At 35.0% G+C, this 20,343-nt stretch overlaps 1 pseudogene; it reads right to left on the bottom strand.

Moving 5' to 3' along the window:
• Positions 1-19,510: 19,510 nt before the first annotated feature.
• On the bottom strand, positions 19,511-19,982 carry LOC105853269 (annotated as a pseudogene).
• Between the last annotated feature and the right edge of the window lie 361 nt (positions 19,983-20,343).

Below are 20,343 nucleotides of genomic sequence, written 5' to 3'. Positions count from 1 at the left end.
ATGTATAACAAAAAAACAATCGAAATTGCAGCATGCCTCAGGTTAGCAGTCTGTGATTTTCATTCTACATTGTAACCATCCTAAAATACTAGATATTAAACTCAGATTACCTGTGATAATTTAGACTCAGCTGTAATACTGATTTAACAATCAGAAAAGAGAACTTTCACCTCAAAAGCAAAATGAAAATAGCAGTTATTAAATAGTACAATTGATTGTTTTTGCTTTGAGCTACAATTCAAACAGAGGTGTGCATTTCCCATTGTCTCAAGTTATCAGTAATTAAAAACATCACTTAATGTGGTTTATCTACTAACCTTTAAATAACCCAACAATGGAAAAACCTAATAAATTAGAAAAATGTCATTTATTGATGCACAGTATTTTATATAACTCTATGTGAATGTGTAAATATACCTCATTTAATCAAAACACCCCTAATTGAGAGTGTGTTAATAAAGTCACTGAATATTATTCAAATTGTTTAGATACAAACTCTCTGTTAGGATTAATGATGCAGTATTTTTAAAAAGATTTATTTTATTTTTGCATACAAAAGCTGGGGTGCAGGCCAGAGGTGTAGGGGCTTAGAGTATTTACCAGAGACAGAGGGAGGAGCAGTACAGGCAGACACACCAAAATACACTACTGAGGGGAGCAGTGGATGAGACAGGAGAAGTCTGCTGTATTATGTTGGTCAACTCCCTGCCCAGGAACCAAACTGCACTGCAAGAGCTGCTGATTGCCTTATAGTGCTGAGACATGACCCTTGTACCACCAGGGAGACCCTGATGCAGTATTTAAGTTTGAGTGCTGAGAAGGAAAGAATAAGGAGCTCAGTGGCTTAGGCTATCTTTATAACCAGATTACTATTTTGATAGTTAAGTGTTAATTGTAGGGTATGCTGAAACTTCCTGGATGAGAAGGTATTTGGGAGGCAAGGTTAGCATGGCTATTATATTGCATTGAATATGGGTTTGAATCCTAGCTCTGTCACTTATCTAGGTGGGTAAATTATATTTAATGAAACACAGGCTTTAATGAACAAAAGGGTGAAAGCATTTGCAGTTGAGTCTGTTTGAGAAAATTTTGATCATACACTTCCCATATCTATGTCCTTATACAGACTTTGACTCAGGCTCTGATTCATTAAATAATGGTACTCAAAGGTATCCTGATACTCAGGAATTGAATCTTCAAATAAACCATGCCACTAACCCAAAGTTATCCTAAATTGGCTGCCGGTGGTTAAAAAGACAGAACTTGGGGCTCACAAAGGCCTGACGAGCTCTGCCATTGAACATCACTGAGCTTCATTTTCCTTGAGCTAATACTAACTCAGAAGATAGTTGGAAAGATTTCATTAATTAAACTAATGACTCAATAAATGTAAATTTATTGATAAGCAAAATAATGTCATTAATATAATTTTATAACATATTCAGGCTAAGAGTAAATTTTTTAATAGTACCATTTGAACATATCTGTATTGACATACAGATAATAAGCATTGTAAAAACTGAAAGCAGCATCATATATTGAGCTACTCTAGCATCATTTAGTGGTTATTATTTAAGCTGCATTACTCTAAATCTCTGTAAGTACAAATTCAAAAAGAAATAAATTGCTGAAAACCACATAACTAGGTTAAATCCTAAGTGTACTTGTCAGGTTTCTTCAGAGGAATAAACTATTATACATAATAAATATAACATATACACAGTTTAGATATATAGTTTTGTTATTATATATATATATATATATATATAAAATTTATGTGTGTATTTGTACAGAGGTTATTATACTGTGTTAGCTCATGTGATTATGGAGATGTAGAGGCTATGAAGTCTTGTGAGTCTCTTTGCAAGATGGAGACCTGGGCCCTCCCTGGTGGTGCAACAGGTTAGGATGCAGCACTGCAAGATGGCGGCAGCCGCCGCAGTGTAGAGTTCCATCCCTGGCCTGGAAGTGATCCACATGGCGTAGCAGACCTCTCCTGTTATCTCCAGCTGCTCCCCTCAACAGTGTACTTCAGATATCTGCCTGCTCACCACTCTGTTTTTGCTGACTCCTCTCACTACCTCTGCACCTCTGGCCTGTACCCCAGTTCTGTATTCATTAATAAATCTTAAAAAAAAAAAAAGGACATCTGGGAAGACTATTGGCATAAATTTACATTTAGTTATATAGTCTATTTTGAGTAAATTTTTGTGTATATGTTATGGGTATGCAAGAAAACTTGTTTTGTTGCTACATATCACACACTCACACAAACACACACATATATATATTTACATATGTATACCCACACACTTTTTTTTTCCAGTATGGTACTACTTGAAAAAAATGCTCAGCTAAATTTGCCATTGCATCCTTGTCAAAAATTCTTTGCCCATATATGGATGGATCTGAGTTTTCTATTCAGTTTTATTATTCTATTTCCCCGTGTTTATGTTAATACTATATTGTATGCATTACTGTAGCTTTATAAACTGTCTAGAAATCAGATAAGTTTAGTTCCCCAACTTTATTCTTCTTTTTTAAAGTTGTTTAGTCTATTCTCGACCCTTTGCATTTCCATATAAATTTTAGAACCAGGCCCTCCCTGGTGGCGCAGCGGGTTAAAGCACTGCACTGAGAAACTAAAGCCACTTCCGCATGAGTTCGATCCCCGCCTACCCCCGAGGTGACTACATGGCGTGGCAGACCTCTCCTGACCCGCCCGCTGCTCCCCTCAGCAGTGTACTTGGTCCATCTGCCTGTTCTGCTCCCCACTCTGTTCCTGGTGAAGCCTCTCACCCTCCGCATCTCTGGCCTGTACCCCAGTTCTGTATGAATAAATAAATAAATCTTTTAAAAAAAAAATTTTAGAACCAACTTTTCAACTTTTGCCAAAACAATCCAATATATCTTTTAGACATTTTGAGTGGTATTGAACTGAATCTATAGTTCACTCTGATAGAGTTGATATCTTGGCAATACGGAATTTTTGGACTCATGATATATTATGTTCCTACATATACTTATGTCTTCTTGAATTTCTCACGACTACATTTTGTAGCTTTCAGTTTTGGATTATCTTTTGTTTAGATTACTATCTGGTATTAAATAATTGTTATGCTATTGTAAATGATACCTTAATTATTCATTGCTAGTATATGTAACAATTGCTATGCTTAAAAAACTGATCTTATATCTATCAACTCTGCTAAATGCACATATTGATCCTAATTTTTTTATGGATTCCATCTGTCAGTTTTTGTTTCATATATTTAAGGCTCTGTTACTAAATGAATAAACATTCAAGATTATTACATCTTCTTGTTCAGTTGACCCATTATAATTAAAATGACTTTCTTTATCTTTGGTAATATCTATTGTTCTTAACTATTCTGATATTAGTATACCCAATCCAGTTTTCACTTGATTAGTGTTCAATTGATATATACTTCCCTTGCTTTTATTTTTTAACCTTTTGTGTCTAAAAGTGTTTTTGTAAGCAGCATAGTTTTGAGTCTTAGTTTGTTATCCAACTAAACATCTCTGATTTAAGAAACTAGTTAGATAATCCACATAAATTGTGATTATTGTAATGATTAATTTAAAACTGTCATCTTATTAGTTGTTCCATATATTTTCCACCCATTTGTTTCATTTTCCTCTTCTGCCTTTTTTGTGGATGAGTTGGTTAATATTTTAGCCAATTCCAATGTATCATCTTTGTTGGCTTATTGAATCTCACTCTTTGTTTTGCTATTTTAGTAGCTGTATAGGGTTGAGAATAGATATCTTTCATATATTGTAGACTACTTTGAAGTTTAACTATACTACTTGATTACAACATGGGAAACTTAACAACCCAGTATACTTAACATTTCTTCCATCTATTTTTATACTACCATAAGGATACATTTTATATTTGTATATGCTATCAATTTCATTCTATATTGCTATTTTGTTTGTTTAAAGTCAAAAAATAGTAATAGAGAGAATACACTTTAGAGAATGCAGTCTTATTTTAGAGGGCAGACTTACTTAATCACCTAATACTTCCCTACAACTCATCAATGCTTTGTTCATTTTTCTTTCATTCTCTTTTTTGTGTTTCTCTTTGAAAAAATTCTACTTTGGCTTCAAGTTTTCTAACTTGCCTTCCTTTCTACAATGTCTAGTCTGGTACAAATCCCATTCTGTGTACTTTTCATCTCACAAACTGTAGTTGTGATCTCTAGAATTTTACTTCGACTCTTTTTTATAACTTTCATGAATTTATTCAACTTCTTGAACAATAAAATATAACCATAATAATTGTTTAATACCCTCCCCACTGTCAGCTCCTGGTTAGTTTCAATTTATTTAACTATTCTCATTATGGATCAGCAGTTTTTGGTTCATTACATGCACTATACTTTTTATTATTGGGTGTCAGACATTATAGGTTTTATCTTTTTTTCTTTTTTTTTAATTTTATCACTTTCTATGGATGTAACCTTGGTTTAAAACTATATATGATTTAATGGTACAATTTCACACTTCTCCAGATATATGTTATCACACCATAACTGCCACATATAATCTTTCACTATAGTCTACTTGAACCCCTCTACATTTTCTTCCCAAAACTCCACCTCACTGCTCCTCCGGTAGCCTTAGTTTTGCAGCCGTATTTCTAGGTGTTGTTTTGGATTCATTTTGTCTGTTTCTGTAGGCTTTATCTTTCTCAGTGCTGTATATTTTTGTCTTACTATTAATGTTTTTAGCTTTTTGTTCTAGGATGCAGTTACATTACTTGTAACACTTTGATAATTTCAGATTTTGCTTTAAAGGTTTTTGAGCAGTGCCTCACAAAGCCTAAATTATTTCATACAAAAAAAGGCCTATTTCTAGTCTACCCACTGCCCTACTAATTATGAAAATTTTTAGTCTGGCATGTTAAAACTGGTGCTTCCCTGACCCTATATAAATGCCACATACTGTTAACTCTAATCCTTTCAGGAAATTGTTTTCTGGGCCCTGAATAGTTTACTCACTTGAATATACTGATCAGAACTCTTATGAGTACTTGAGAAGCACCATTCTGCATCCCAGCGTTCATTCTCCTCCCCTGTACAATATTCTGTCTAGAAAATGCTAGTTATTTTTCTTTCACTGGACTGTCTAAGAGTGGGTCTCCTCAACCCAGGGAGCTCACTGTTTACTATTGTGGTTCTCTTGAGTGAACTACATCATGGAAATAGTCATAAGGTCCTATAATGGGCAGATGCCTGAACTTAGTCCTTTTTTTGGCCTGTAAGGAATTGCTGTCTTTCATAGCTTGGTGTCCAAATCTTAAAAACTATTAGTTTCTCTTTTTATACATTATTTCTATTGCTGGTCAGAGAGCATATTCAGCCCCTATTGCTATAACTAAGTCAAAGTATAACCTCTTCTGGTTTATTTTTAATAGAAAATGTGGTTACTTTAGGTATGCAACAGTAAGAAGAAACTGCCAAATACAAAGACAACCTCCATGAAGAGAATCCAAAGGATGAAGACACACGGAGTAGGTGAGAATAGAAACAGATAATATATTATGAAAGTTTCTGCATCAACAAAAATAACAAAGCTTTTTTTAAAATTATTTTAAAACATTCACTTCTACAGTACTAGCAGCATCATATTGTCATGGTGCATGTTATATAAGCCTGGCCTGCCTTAAGATTCATAAGCCAACCTTTATTTAGAATTAATTTTGATCCTTTGACCTTTCATGAATTCTTAGCTTTAAAATGTCAAAAGGCTTCCAAATTTAATCAAAATAATGTCATTCCTTCGCATGGTCAAATTCTGCAGTGTGTCTTTTAATAGTGACTATGATATACCTAACTTTTAACTCTTATTAAGTTTTCTATTTCCTATAAACTCTTGAAGTGAGAAGACTAAAAGGTGATTATGCGATCAACTACATTTATTACAGCTTACAACATCATATCTAAAGAAATATTGTCCTCCAAACATAAACTTGCAAGCAAATAATTTTGGAATGGAATTGAATTTTGAAGCTTTATTTAATTGATTGTGTGTGTGTGTATATATTTTTTTCATAACATTGTTTTAACACCCTGCATGTGATTTAGGGATATATGTTTATACCATTTCTGTTGTATGCTACTATACCACCTCCCAGAACCTTCCACTGTAGTTCACTGGACTCCTTCTACACTTTGCTCCATGCCCCTAAAAGCCCCCTCTGGTAGCCTCGATTATACAATTAGACCTCTAGGGTTAGTTTTAATTTAGCATTCTCTGTCCTTCGTTTTGTTTCTCTATATTCCATATATGAGTGAAATAATCTAGTACTTGTCTTTCTCCTTCTGACTTATTTCACTTAGCATAAACCCATCCAATTCTATAAACATATTCCCAAGTAGCAATATTTCAATTTTTTTTAAAAAAAAGCTTTATTTATTATTTGTGCACACAAGAACTGGGGAATAGGCCAGAAATATGGGTGTTGGGGTGAGTGAATTCACCAGAGACAGAGTGGGAAAAAGAACAGGCAAATGTACTGCCATACACTGATAAGGGGAGCAGCAGGTGGGTCAGGAGAGATCTGCCACACCATGTGGGTCACCCCACTGAACAGGGATCAAACTTGTGCTGCAGTGGCTGCAGATAGCTTCATAGTGCTGCATTTTAACCCTTTGGGTCACAAGGGAGGGCCCTGTTTCAACTTTCTTTAATAACTGGGTAGTATTTCACTGCACATGTTCGTAATCTACTTGTTGTTGGGCCATTAGGTTGTTTCTATATTGCAAGTAGTGGCACAATGAATATAGGAGCACAAATATCCTTTGAATTAGTGTATTTATATTATTCGAGTAGATACTTAGGAATGGAATTTTGGGACATATGATTAATACATTTTTAATATTTTGAGAAATCTCCATACTGTTTTCCATAGAGGCCATACCCACCAACACTGTAAAGCATTCTTTTTCTCCACATCATTTCCTATACTTATTTCTGGTCTTTTAAATATGGGTCATTCTCACAGGCATGATGTGATGTCTCATTGTGGTTTTGATTTGTATTTCCCTGATGATAAGTTATGATGAGTGTTTTGTCATGTACCTGTTGGCCCATCTGTATGTCTATTTAGTTTTCTGCCCATTTTCTTGATTAGATTATTTGTTTTCTTCTTGTTGCATTGTATGAGTTCTTTATATATTAGGGAAATTAGTTGACTATTAGAACTCAACTGGAGTGCAAAACTAAAGCAAAAATAAACCACATCACTATATTAAAATAAAATAATAAGTATAAAAAAAAGCTAAGCACTAAGTTTAAAAACCCTATCTTCAAAATAAAAAGGCACCTCACCAAATGGGAGAAAATATTTGTACATCATGTATCAAGCATGGATTTTGAAACTTGAGCAAATGAATGAACCAAAGGAAGGAGCTGCTGGTATTCACTACTGAGGACTGTGCCAGGCGGTTGGCAGAAGCTATCGGGTCTCAATAAGTTCTTAGGACAATGAAGCTCATCTAGCGTTAAGATAATTCAGAATAATTTGTGCTCTGGTTGCCCAATAAAGGTACATTAATTGATAGTATAGGACAATATTCCTCAACACCAAGAATACTGATCAGCAAAATTGAATAACAGAAACTTAAGGAATTGCCATATACCATGGAATCAGACAAACTAGAGTACTAAAAAATAAGTGTGAGAATTCTGACTCAGACTTTACACTTGAGTAGTCACATTTTTTAAGTAGATTATACCTAAAACAAAAAAGTAGTTACTAAAGATATATGAAGTACCTAGCAATATATTTACAACTTGATATGTACCTCTCACTTAGTCCTCGTAGCAATTATGAGAGTTGTACTGAGCCCCACATTTCACAGATAAGAAAATGAGGTACGTCTTATAATTACAGAGCCAGTAAATACAGGCCTAGTTCAGACCTTTATATTGATTAATTTTTTAAAAAAATTTTTTTAAATGGCTGTATATGATATAGTATTAAAATGCAAAAAAGTCATAAAACAAAAAGCAAAGTTTTCCTTCTATATTTATCCCCAGACATAACAACTCCTCTCTCAAGTGACAACTTTATAAATTTGTGGACACTTCTAGAGATGCCTTATCAACTGTAATAGTGAACTTATCTAATTCTCCTTTCAGTTCTATTAAACTGTCCTAATGTATTATGACAGTCTGTCATTAAATTCATAAAAGTTTAGTACTGATACATCTTCTTAGAGAATGAATTCCTATATTATTATGTAATATAATGTTCCTTTTATCACTAACAATCTCCCTGGCACTGAAATCTACTTTATATGATGTTATTATTGCTTTTTCCTTTGATTAGGATTAGCTGAGCTTACCTTCCTCCTTCTCTTTACTTTTAACTTATCTGAACCTTTATGTTTAAAATAGTCTTGACCTGCCACCTCGATTCTCTGATGAGTTCAAGAAAACCATTCACTTTCAGTTTCCCAGCTTTTTTGTTTAAGATCAGAAACAATGACTCCAACACTATTTATAGGTTGGAGCAGAAACCATACTCTTTCTCAGTCCAATTATTTTTAAGTTCCTTCTCAGCCAATGAATATTCATTTAATAAAAAGAAGTCCTAAACTTTCTGTTGACTAGAACAGAAGTCTGAGTATCAAATTCACTTAAGAGTCATATTTATTGTTTTAAAAGGTGATAAATAGGAGAGTTAATAGGATTCAGATCTATATATCATTGAAGGTTACATTTGTCACAAGACTATTTTTTACTTTGCTTTGGTCCTTATTCTTAAAAAGCATTAAAGCCCTGGAGCCTAAGTTAAAAACTTTCCCTGTACTTTTTTTGGGGGGGAAGAGGTACAGGAATGAAAAAGAGAACATATAAGACTAAATTTTAAAGTGTTGAATATAGCCTTAAAAATTATCTCAACTGTTTCCTTCACCATAATTTTCTTGGATTTGTATCCTGCTATTTATTTGGTACCATAACATTTCTTCTTCAAAAAAAATGCAATTCTGTAATATCTTAAAGAGAACTCTTCAGTGTATTTTATAAAATGTTTATGAATCTAACCAGCCTCAATAATTACCCTTGGACCCTCTTAATGAGGGTTCATCCCAATGACTATTTACAGGACAAACAGGATCTGGATAATTGAGGTGACAATAAAGCATCTTTTGGTGTTTTCATGAAGTCCTGATAACAAATGATACATCATAGGTGAAACATTTTAAGTACAGCTCTTTGAGAGCAGCTTCTCTTATACAATGGATGTGTGAACTAGTTAAATTATTTTCACCCCCACATATTAACCTACATTGGCATGCTAGGGAAAGGATAAGTTCAACCTGACACATTTCAAAATGAGAGGAAATGTGAACATGGCAATCAAAGCAATCAGTGGTCTTTGACAATTATATAGTCCTGCCAGCCATAAAAAAGCCCACAGGGAATGTCCTTTGATAAAGTTCTATTCATCTATGTTTCCTTAATTTTTTTTATTTTCCTCTGTTCTGTCTTTGATTTTTAGCCATTTTATGACATGAATTTGATTTGATTTGGTAGTGCTACCTTTAGTATTCACCTTTGTTATGTCTAAATATTCCTTCTGCCTCGCCCTCTCCACCAATTCTGAAATTTTAGTTAAAAAAAAAAAGAAAAAACACATTAGAACTTCTCATTGAGTCTCACACATATCTTACATCTTCATTTCTTTTTTAGGACTTGTAATTTCCGTATGAATCTTGCTAGCAATAATAGAGCTGGTGTAAGCACACACAGGTGAGCTTACATATCATATAGCAAAATGTCTAGAATTTGTTCCAAGTAAATTTTTTGCCTCCTCAAGCCATTTGGCCTGGGAATGAAAGGCTGAATTTATTAATGGGTAGCAGCTAAATAATATTCATTATCTGCAGAGATGAATTAGATGAATATCAAATAAGAAGGAAGGCCCTTTCTGGAAAAAAAAATAGGAAAAAGATTACATTTGGATAGGGAGGTATGATCCATAAAATATGAGTTAAGAAAAATATTAGCACATCTACTTTAAATTCAGCATTATTCCAAACATTGTAGCTTGACACAGTACCTTGTCACCTAGTTCTTATCACAATCCAACTAGGAGAATAATAAAAGATGGATAAAGAAATAATGCATAGGTGGCACTTAATTCTCTCACCTACTTTATCAGTCTTCAATAATTTAGATGAGGAAAAGCTTCAGGGGATTGCCCTACAATGGCTGCTCTGAAGCATGTTCCAAGAATTCAAAATTTCTTCCTTCCACTATGTATGTATAACTTAAGTGAGGATTTTAGTTGGTAAGAGAGTAGCGTGAGTTGGTAGAGTAGATGGAGAGCGCTATTAGCCAGCTATTGATACTTCCCAAATAGGCACTTTCCTCCTATTAAAAGATGATGAGAAAAATCCTTCGCTTTTAGAAGTCACTTATAGAAGGAACATAAATTGATTCTCTCCTTCACTTATATGGAGACAAATGAGTTCCCCTGCATTAATTCCAGAAATAAGACTGTTTAAAAACACAAAGGTATTCAAGTTCAATCCTTTGTAATATAGACAATAAAGAAAACAACCACTGAATTTTGGGATAGCCAGGAAAAAAATGCATTTATGTCCAAAAATATATGATAGGTATGTCACTTACTAGTTTTTGACCTTTAACAAAATATTTAAATATATTAAGCCTTAAATTGTACAACTTTAAGATTCATATAAATTATGGGATTGAGTTTTCTTAATTCTTTTTGACTTTTTTTAATGTAATGTTGTTTCACAGCACCATTATGGCTTGAAAGTATAGGTAGGATCACTTCTTTTTTTTTAAGGATTTATTTATTTGTACATACAGAACTGGGGGTACAGGCCAGAAGTGCAGGGGCAGTGAAAGGAATCACCAGAAAAAGTGGGAAACAGAACAGGCAGATTGATGAAGTACACTGCTGAGGGGAGCAGCGGACCAGACAAGAGAGGTCTGCTGCACCATGTGGGTCACCCTCCTGGAGGATACCAAACTTGTGCTTAAGTGGCTGTGGCTAGCTCCATAGTGTTGTGCTGCCACCAGGAAGAGCCCAGTATAGAATCATTTCTTTTCAGATGTATGTTACCACACTAATAGAGGAAAGAGTAGAAAGGAAGTATCACAAGATTGACTCACACAGGGAGGTGGGAGGGAGAAGAAGGGATTAGCATAGCCCTTGACACAGCCTTGGAAATCAAGATCCTTAGGCACATCTTGATGCCTACATTACAAAGGGGAAGATTCAAGCTAGTAGGACCTACAGGCAGACCCAAAAGGTTAAAAGGATCCCATTGTAGAATCTCAGGTCCCTTTCAAATTCTGCATAGATAATCCAAAATTAGCAACTGACAGTTCACAAAGATGAGCCTCTCCCTACCAAAAGAAGATAATAAAACCTAATGCTCCCCCAACAAAGGAACAGCTCTTCCTGCTTGTGCCTATGCAAGCTTCCTTTACTTTCCTATCCCTTTTCTAATAAACGTGTTCTTTAAATATTACTAACAACTCAATCATGGAGAAACTCTCCACATGCTACTGAAAGGGGAGCTCTAGTGAAACCTCTCCCAGAGTGAACCCCACATGAACTCCAAACCGATAGCAACAACACATCAAAGCACCCATAAAAACAGAAAGACAAAATGCAAACTCTCTCTCCCTTCTGTTAGAAAAATAAAATGTGATAATGCATATGAAAATCACTCTTAAAAACTAGAGCGCTGTGCTAGTGTAAGGCATTATCTTTGTACTGATACCTATTATGAAAAAAAGGAATTAATTCAAACAATGCTGCATGGTTATGGAAAAAAATTATACTTATATGATACTTAGTTATTTTTACTGCTCGGCATTGCCAAACACTGCATTTAGTGGCTCATTAAAAGAAAAAAAAAAATAACATAAACACCCAAAAGAACTTTGCTTAATAAAAGCTGATAAAGTATAGTCATACCATGTTTCCTTCGCAAACTTCCTTTAGTTTCCTCTCACGCTTCCTGAATACATTCTTTACATATGTGGTGCTTTGTCCCAACTTCTGTGACCGGCCACAAGAAAGAAAGACGGGAGATAGAAAGGCTGAGCAAGCAGACTTTATTGCTCCCAGGCAGCAGCTGAGACAAAGCCCCTAGGGTGGGGTCTGCAGCTACTGCCAATCCAATAAGGGGAAAAGGGTCTTATATATAGATCTAGGTTCACATTCCAAAGGGTGACCCACCACTGTGTCCCCTGGTGCTAGGCCCAGTTCCTCCCACCTGTATCTCCCCGATGCTAGGCCTAGTTGACTATCCGTTTGTTATCCCCTTCAGCTAGTCCTATATCAAGCTTGGATGCAAGGCTCAATTCTTTCCTTGTCAGCAAATCTTTGGTCACTCCCAACATGTAGAATCGTAGAACTTTCAGCCATTGTGTGTGTGTGTGTGTGTGTGTGTGTGTGTGTCAGTATTGGAAAAGAAATGATGTAATAGAAATAAGTAGTTGGTAAAGCCTAACTTCAGACACAGTAATTGCAGTCAAATGTACAACTAACCCAGTAAAGTTTGGCGTTCTCTGTTAAAGAAAGGGTTTGCTGAATCTGCATGTGGGTAAAGAACATTCTCTCCCTTAGGGCTTTATCACTTCTGCCTTTAAACCTCAGTGATTTCATCATTCAGATAGAATCTTTAAAACAGGAGAAAATAGGAAATCCTTAACACATGTATAGAAATTATGGAGGCTACCATAAAAAAGACTTAAATTTTTAAGCTATTTCACATTATTGCTAATGTAGGCATGAAACAGAGACACAAATTTTCATGCTTACTTGGCGATGTCCTATTTTCCTTAGCTATTCTTAAAGACTGAATAAGGACACCTTTTTACATCATTCTCCTTCTTGGTTCTAAATATAGTGGGCAAAAGTAATGTGATAGTGATAATATAAAAATAGCTACCATTTGTTGAGTGTCTACTCCAGACCAAGCAGTTTATACACATTCTTATTACTCTTTGGGAGCATTCCAGCAGATCTCATTCCTATTTATAAAGTAGGAACTAAGTAAGGCTAAGGAGGGTTTAATAATTTGATCAGGTAACATTGCTAGTAAGTGGCAAAGTACAACATGAGACCTTATAGAGTGACTCTCCCACTTACTAGTAAACTCTGTTAATGAAGTAGTGAAGAAGTATTTGAAAAATAGGCACATTGCCTTCTTTAATTTTCTTGATAACAGAATGATAATCAGAAAATGTGTTTCTATAAACATTGATACTGAGTATCTTCCATAATGCCCACTTTTCTGCCTTTTTATGTAATGGATGCAGTTAGTTAAAACCTTTACAACTAAAGATGAGCTAGGAAGAACAGGAAACAAAAGAAAGAAAAGGGGAAAAGGAAATTTAAACATAGTGGTTTGTCCTTTATTAGTCCAGACGATACAATCATTAGTTTACATGTGAAAATCTAATTGTACTTGAGTAAGATGCAGAACACTTGAGGTAATTCTGCTGAAGAATATTGCTTTTTTAATTATTAGTCAGGACTCTTACTAATTAGTCTAACTAAATAGTTGCAAGAAAAGGAAAACATCAAGTCAGACTAGCTTTTCAAATGAGAGAAATAAAGAGAAAGTTTATTTGGCTCATGCAATTGGAAGGTCCAGTTACACTGTGACCAAGAAGATTTTTGGCCACAGTGCTAATTGAAAGTTCAAATAACATCATTCTCTTTCCCTCTGCTCTTTTAAAAAAAAACTCTCTTTTGAGTTCCTCAGTGAATGTTGCATTGTTAGGCAGGTCTCGTCTATGCATCAGATGGCCTTCCACCTTTATTTCCAGAGAAAAGGCTATACTCACTCCACAGGATTGCATCATTCAACCAATGGATGCTGCCTTTACTTGAGTTATATACCCACAATTGCAGCAGTCTCTGTCTAGGCAAAGACAATAGTCTGATTAGCCAGGTCATGTCATTTATTCTCCCCACATGGAACAAATGGATAACATGATTGAGACCCTCATGTTTTTATCCAAAGTGGGATATAAGAAGAAAAATAAAAAGTAGATTATCTACTGTAATCACTAAATATTATCAGTATGTCCTAATAACTTTCCTGGAGATGAGTCCCTTTTTCTTCTAAGTCAACTGTAGGAAAAATAAAAAAAAAAAAAAAATGAAAGATAACTTCTGCTAAATGTGTTGAGGATTAGTCAGTCAATATTCTGACTAGTTCTTGCAGTCTGTCAGAGCAAATCAGGGATCTTTAGCTCGATTAACATTGAGAAGAATATTCTCTTCCTTTGCACATGTGCTTGAATAAACCATTCAAATTTGCTTGAATGAACCATTCTGCTGGTTGAAGCAGAGAACTCCTTTCTTGTAACTTATAGCCTCAGTCACCAGTAGTTTTCTTATCTGCTCAAAATGTCAAAGAAAAAAAAATATTGTGAAAATAAAGTATAAATCAATACATGCAATGTCTATATTTGCCATACCAAAAGTATGGACAAAGGTTTGATGAAGAAATGTAATTCCATTTCTAGTTTGAGTTGGAATATATATACATATACACACATACACATATGTGTGTGTGTATATATATATATATATATGTATTAGTTTGAACATAATATTAGATATTAGATACATATCAATGGTTTATGAGCACTAAGATATTAACAGTTTATGAAGTGTCATGAAACACACCCCATCCTTGAAAACTGCCATCTAATATCACTCTCAACTAAAAACAGATGCACAAAATCACCGTCAGGATACTAACTCTGACCATGCTGGGATTGGTTGTTACATATTAAAAGATTCTTCATTATAAAGGAAGAATATGTCAGAAAGAAACTGACTATGGAAGGAAAATTGGAACAGAAATCTTTAGCATTATTCAATTAAGATGTCTCAGGCTATATAGTATCCTTAAAAGGATAATCTGACCTGTTGGATTTTCTTTTATTATGATGATGTTCATACAAGGGCTTTGCAGTCAAATAAATAATTCCTTATACAAATATTTACTTGTAATATCTACTATGTGTCAGTGAAAAAAACAGGTAAAGATTATTGCCCACTGTCACAGATCAGACAATAAACATCAAACATAATAAATAAGGAAATCATATAATACATTAGAAATCAAGTAAATGTAAAAAGGATATAAGGAATTAAGAGGTGTTGGAGAAACAGTGGCATGTATATTAATTTGAATAGTCAAATAATTTTCATTGAGAAGTGATATTTGAACAGTGATTTTAAAATACTGAAGCAGTTTACAAGTGGACATGGGGTGGTGGGGAGTGCATCTATAGTGCCTTCAGTGTGAGGGCATGCTGGCATGGTTTGGGGTGGTAGTAATGCAAGTGGTAAGAAAGTCAGAATTTGAAACATATTATGAGTCTTGAAAGACTGAGAGTAGATTGTGCAAGAGACAACTCTCAAAAGTGATTCTAGTCATTTGATTTGAGCAGTTTGAATTCAAAGCTAGTTTTACAAAACGCTTTCTAGTCATATCACCTCTGGTTATTTTATTTTGCCTCCTAGTATTATCCTCATAAGTTGTGACTTATGTGACTTTGCTGTGCAAAAAGGAAGTAAGATTATTGAAATATTACTTGCAGAGCAACAGGTACATGGTAGTCACCAAACAAGTAGTCATTATAAACCACTTCTCTTTTGTGATCCCATGCTCATCAAGCCAACTTGACAGTGTAATGCAATCGTGTCATGTTACTTCTAGAGGAAGACAACCTCAGTTCCCAAATTCAAGGATGGATTCTTCTGTGCAATCACAGTTTTCATGATAAATGTACTGTCCTTCCAGTTTTATGTTTGAGTCTTCCTGAGTCCTCAAATACTATCAACCCTGATAAATTGATCAATTCTCAGCATTTTGAGAAGTTGAACCATTGGGGTTCACACCTGTACTGCATAGTGTACCCCCAAAGCCAGCCATTTTTGAAGCAGACAGTCTCTCCTGAGTATATCCTGGCTTAACAAGTGTTTTTTCTTTAATAAAATTAGACTAAACATCTAAAATTGGAACTCACCTACACCTCTTGGGGAGTTCAGCAACTGTGTTACTGTGTTACTGTAATTCTAGTAAATTGCATTTAGAGACACTGATTGTGTTCTAGGGTGTGAAAATCTGAGAAAATTTAATTTTTTCCAAGGGCATTTATTTTATCAAGGAAGAACATTTTGAATGTATGATTATATTAAAAGCAAAGGAACATCTAACATTTATTGAACACCTACCGTGTAGTAGGCATCATATTAGACATTTTACATTGTATAATCTCATTTGGCCCTTAACACAATTGGTCAAGACTCCATTAGCTTAGCTGGGCAGGCAAGGAACCTTGAAGTGTCTAGACACAAGTGCTTGCTCATCATTCATAAGCAGAAAAACATGAGTGAAGCCAGTTTCTCTACTGCCTCTGTTCTTGTTTTTTTGTTTTCATTTCTCTTTACTTGTTTTGGTAAAAACAAAGACAGATAATTTCATTTTGTCTTACTTTATTTTTCACTAGCAGACAAATGATAGATCTTGTTAAATTTTAACTCTCCACTCTTTTTCTCAAGATTTTTTTGTTTATTTATTTATGTATACAAGAATTGGTGTACAGGCAAAAGGTGTGGGAGTGTGTGAAAGGATTTACTAAAGACAGAGGGGAGAACAGAAAGGAAGATATACTGAAACACACTGCTGAAGGGAGCAGCATGTGAGACAGGAGAGGCCAGCTGTGCTATGTGGGTGACGCTCCTGGCCAGGGATCAAATTTGCACTGCAGAGGCTGTGGATAACTTCATAGTGCTGCTCTTCAATCCATTTCACCACCTGGGAGAGCCCTCTATTTTGTTTTTCACCTTTTGTTTACTGATCCACTCCCTGCCTCCAATCAGACTTCCAGGCTGGCATTAGAGAAGACACAGAAGTAGTTGTAATTCCCAAAATACATTTTGCAGAACACTGGCTTTATAAGTGGCAACCATAAAAATAGTTCCTTTACCAAATAAAGTATTCCAATAAAGCAATCTTTTAATCATGTTTAATATACTAGGTGCTCAAATTATTTGACCACACAGCCCTTTTATTGGAGAGTAACCATTAACATTCTAAGACTAGTTCTGAGAAGCAAACTTTGAATGAGCCTATGGAGAATATGATCAAGACAGTCATTTGCCTGTTCTGTCAGAGGACTCAGGAAGGAGAAGTTAAAGGTCTCCCATGAAAATAAGGTCATTAATGTAGTAAAAAAGTGAAAAAAAATTCTTGTTCCTCCATTCCAGCTGCTGAAAATCTTTGCAATCCAAGTCAGAAAAGTGAGTAATGATACCGTGTTTGTCAGGATGACAGATCAAGCATTAAATTTAGAATTTGAATTGAAAAGCTGGTCTTGCAGACTACAAGGCAGTTTCAAGATTATGCCTTAAAATCCAATCACGTACATCCATCCTGCAGCTCGGTGACAGGGCATTGGCTGAGCCTTTACCTTTTCACCTCTCATGCAAGTCCATCCTATACATATTCCCAGCCATATAACAAGAATTTCACATTCAAAAGTGGAAGATGCATGAAATAAATGATCTCATCAGAGGGTAGTGAGTTTTACCTCATTGTACATTTTTAGAAAAAGCTAGAAATGATTTTTTTTTAAATGAAAACAAAGCTGTCTTCCTACACCCTGACCTATAGTGGAAGAAATTACAATACTGGAGGGGACCACCTCTGCCTGTGGTCCCACCCCTGAGATGAAACTAAATCTAAGAACTTGCTGTCAACTTTTGTACAGTTATTGAGGCCTGTGATCCCTATTCACTTCTGGTAGTCCTAGTTTCCCAGTGTTGGAATTAAATTATTGAATTAAATTAATGACTATATTAATTTGACTTAATGATTCAATTAGTAAATACCTACAAAGGGATTCTGTGCTTTGAAAGGAGCCCCCACTGTCATTTTAATTTTATGTATAATTTATTAAACGTATACCTAGTTACAGGAAACTATAAAAATTAAATTTTCTTAAACAGTTAAACATGGATTGAACTTCTAATAAAAAGCTCTCAAATGCTTTAAATAATAGTTGTAAATTTACTATGACTGATTGTTTTTAATATTTTTAAACTCTAATATCTGGGCTTTGAAACTCTTGTACAGAATATAAAATTTATTTCTATATTTAAACCCTAATTTATGAAAATTAAGACCCTGAATTATTTTTTTCTTAGTATATCCTCATTATCTTCTATTCTCTCATTATTGCTTATAAACCTTCTTTCATTATATAACTTTTTCTAAAACTTAACCAACATCCCCACCTCCCCTCACTCTCCCCCACACCATGAACACCCTAAACTAGTTGAGTTTCCAGGATTTGGGTAACTGATTTGGGGGAGGGGTAAGGAATCTGGTTGCTTTTCTCAAAGTGAGTGACATGAACTATTAGTCAACTGCCTGCCTGTTTTGGTTTGTTTGTTTTTTCAATTATACTCTATTTTTTAGGTCACTATGACTTTTTATCTTCATGCTTTCCCTAGGTTTTTGCAACCTGGCTTCTCATACTTGTGTGTATTTTTTAAAATCTTGTGTGGTCAGTATAACTGACCTTGTCCAAACTTATTTCACCATGCTGTATTGTCCTATCTGTAAAGATTATCAGAAATTCACGTATGCTTAATTATGTCATGTTACTGGAGGTACCATTGTGGTTTTGTCTTCTAGGATGTTAAGCACAAAGTTCGCCCCTTTATCTTGTTAGTGAATTATCTTCATACTCCCAGTGTTCATCCTTTTCTATTTTTTTTTTTTAAATTTTTTTTAAGATTTATTGATTTGTGCATACAGAACTGGGGTACAGGCCAGAGGCTCAGGGGCGGCGAGAGGCTTCACCAGAGACAGAGTGGGGAGCAAAACAGGCAGATCGACGAGGTACACTGCTGAGGGGAGCAGCGGGCGGGTCAGGAGAGGTCTGCCACGCCATGTGGTCTCCTCCGGGGCAGGCGGGAATCGAACTCATGCGGAAGTGGCTTTAGCTTCTCAATGCTGTGCTTTAACCCGCTGCGCCACCAGGGAGGGCCTCTATTTTTTTTTTAATGTAACCCACCCTTCTGATATGTGCAAAGCCCATTCTTCATGTTTGTTCAGTATATTCAGCAATACCAGAAGTTCTCCAATGCATACATTTCTCACGTCACTTCTTACCTATACAGCATAAAAGAAGTATATATACTTTATAAATATAAATTTCCTAACAACATATGTATATCCATGTACAAATAAGCCTCTCCTGTTTAAAATCAGTACAGTATACACATATAATTATGTTTCTTTTTCTATTCGAATTTTTTTTCTTTTCCACTAGAATTATTGTGCTTGCAGAATTATTGTGCTTTAACACCTCTTTTTAATTTCATGGTCTTTTGTTTTTTGGTCTTTTCTCTTTAAGCCTGGAGGTCTTTTCCTTTTCATACCCATCATGCCATGAATTCATAGGGAATGGGTTTCAATAGGTTCCTTTCCACATGTGCTTCTCTGGGTAGAATAGGCTTGTGCTTCAGTTTGAGCCCAACAACCTTTCTCTTTGGCTCTTTATTTATTTATTTATTTGACCATTTTCTTGCATGCATTTCAAGAAGCTGTATTGGCTCTTAAAGTGCTTATTACACTCAATATAAATATTAATTCTGTTGGTAAGAATCATGACCTTCATTTGTTTGTTTACAGCAATGCCAACTCTATGCTGGGTAACACTGTTGACTCTTCCAGTCTTGCCATAGTAACATTTATGGGGCATTCCCTTTTGAAAAGTGCCCATCCCTTGGAAATCTGTAATATAAATTTTCTGGTAGATTTATATGTATGTGGCCAGAAGAACAACCCCATGTTTTCTAAAAGGCCTTAAGAGCAGAGAGCAGATGTCTCTCTTTTTCCCTTTGTGTTAGTCATTTTGGTGACTTGCTGGAATATTTCCAGTCAAAAGGAAAGGCTAACGTTCAAGGAATTAAAAAAAAAAAACACAAAAAAAAACCTTTTTCCATTAATTTTGATTAAATTGTCACAACTTGGCCCAAAGCAATTAGTTGCATTAAGGAGCTGTCCCTTGATTATTTAGCACTACTACCAATATCCGTGAAAATATCCCTTGCTTTTCACTAACAATACAAACTTCGTTGCTCATTTTGAATTTTTCATTGCCAGTGTAATCAGATCACTACTTCCCCCAGGAACTCTACTATTTTTTTCTGTGAAGACAACTATGAAGCCTCTTCAGGGCTATGTAGCCTTAAAATGTCAGTGTTAACGCAAA

The sequence above is a fragment of the Condylura cristata genome, unplaced genomic scaffold (genome assembly GCF_000260355.1).
Source record: "Condylura cristata isolate star-nosed mole 26May11 unplaced genomic scaffold, ConCri1.0 scaffold00001, whole genome shotgun sequence".
Taxonomy (NCBI): domain Eukaryota; kingdom Metazoa; phylum Chordata; class Mammalia; order Eulipotyphla; family Talpidae; genus Condylura; species Condylura cristata.
This window is presented reverse-complemented; position numbering and strand designations above follow the sequence as displayed.